Source organism: Sinocyclocheilus rhinocerous, unplaced genomic scaffold (assembly GCF_001515625.1).
Source record: "Sinocyclocheilus rhinocerous isolate Xijiao unplaced genomic scaffold, SAMN03320098_v1.1 scaffold2639, whole genome shotgun sequence".
Lineage (NCBI taxonomy): Eukaryota > Metazoa > Chordata > Actinopteri > Cypriniformes > Cyprinidae > Sinocyclocheilus > Sinocyclocheilus rhinocerous.
The window spans coordinates 347423-349645 of record NW_015644415.1 but is presented as its reverse complement, the minus strand read 5'-3'; positions in this window follow the sequence as shown (position 1 = coordinate 349645).

The following is a 2223-nucleotide window of genomic DNA, read 5'->3' as shown; positions in this document are numbered from 1 at the left end:
AACCTTCTGGGTAGTAACCCAACCGCTGGGTCAAAACAGCCCAATTGCTGGGTTTGTCCCTATTTTACCCAGCACTGGGTTGTATTTAACCCAGCATTTTTTAGAGTGTAGCTTCCTACATGCACTTGAAGGCAGCATCTGTTCTAACAGGCTCACGGACAGCAAGGAAAACCATGGCTAACTTGCTAAACACTAATAACAAAATGCTCCCATGCAAATATTTATTTAGAATAGCAAGCTACAGAGGCTTATACACTTTTACTTACATCTTAGACTCTGAACAAAAGTTGGGGTTCTTGGACTAGGACTTGGATTTGGACATGGACAACAATTATGAATGAACTCAGATTCGGATGCAATCGGATGGACTTGACACAGACTCAGAAATTTTAGACTCCAAGTACAGTCGAATCCATGTCATGTGTAACATAAAAGATAAAAAAGTAACAACGTAAAATTAAGATAACAAATTCAAGAGATAGTTCACCCAAAAATAAAAATTCTGTCATCATTTAATCACGCTCAGGTTGTTCCAAACCTGTGAGTTACTTTCTTCTGTTGAACACAAAAGAAGATATTTTTAAGTATGTTTGTAAACAAATAGTTGACGGTAGCCATTGATGTTCATAGCATGGAAAAAAATACTACGAAATTCAATAGCTACCGTCGACTGTTTGAATACAAGCATACTTAAAAATATCTTCTTTTGTAATTTTCATATGTAATTTACATTTTTGGTTACTTTTGTGCACTAAACAATTATGGTACTGTTTTGGGTCGCCCCTTCACGTCCCATGTAAAATCTGCATTCTAGAGCAAAACCAATTGTGAACAACAGTACCACCTGCAGTCACTGGATTCACAGAATCTAAATGCGAGTCACAATCTAAACCTACACATGCAGACCACCATCTCCAATATTAGAAACTGAGGCTTGACCCTCCCACACACACGCACATCCAACAAAGACAGTAGAAGCCAGAGAACCTGAAGAAGCATGCAAACACAATCTCATCACCCAAGATTTATTGCCCCTGACAACAACAACATCAAGACAGCATAATGGGCATTTTTTTCTGGTTGAATCACCATTCCACATAAGCATGTTAGTTGTATCAAAACAACAGCAGAGAAGTACATCTTGAGAGGTTGGCAGTGAAGGTCTTACCACATGTAGAGTTTCTCCCACAATACACCTGAGTCCTACACGGGCCACACTGCATGCCCACAGATTACAATTAATTACTTACCCAGAAATTAACATTTGGGCTTAACTGACCATGTAATTTTATGTGAGCATGGGCGGCAAACAGTTTACCTTGATATAAATGTGTGGAAAGCACATTAGCAGCTGCACTGTATCTCTGTTGCAGTGTCTAAGGGCATTAGAGGGGATTTCATTTTACTGACACACAATCATTGGCGGCACACAGGCTAATTTCTTGGCTGAGAACTGCAGAAACTAATTCAAATGCTTGAAGCAATACTTTGTAGGTTTATATGATGCAAATGTCACCTAGATTGCTCTTTTGTCCACAATTGGCAGTAAAACACCCCTTGAGTGCAATGCATCTTAATAAGCACTTCATCATGCATCATACACAATCAAAGACATTGGCTTTGTTGGATTTCAATAAAACCAGCAGTAATCTGCCCGATTACAATTTGTCCTACTGCCTATGGGGTAAAAGCACATGCTGATTGCATCTGAACAACAATCATACTATTGTTGAACAACCATGTGCATTCATTCAGCCACGTTCATTGTCATTCATATGCATTTGTTGCATGGGATGATTAGAGTAAACAGCCTGCAAAAATAACATTTATATATATATATATATATATATATATCATATATGCTAATTTGCTGCTCAAGAAATTTCTTATTATAATCAATGTTAAAAACAGTTGAGTCATTTAATATTTTTGTGGAAACTATGATAGATTTTTTGAGGAATATTTTATAAACTGAAAATTCAAAAGAACAACATTTAAAGTAAAAATCTTTTGTAACATTATAAATAGATCAGGATTTTTGAGGCTGATCACCGATCGCCGATCACAGAAAGCAGTATCTGCCGATACCGATCACCGATACCGATCTTTTAAAGCCTTCTTTTTATCATTTATAACTATTTATAGTGATACTCCAATCAGGATTTTTAGACATTTATTCAGGGCCTGAATTTCATTTTTGAAAATGGGGGAATTCCCCTCTTA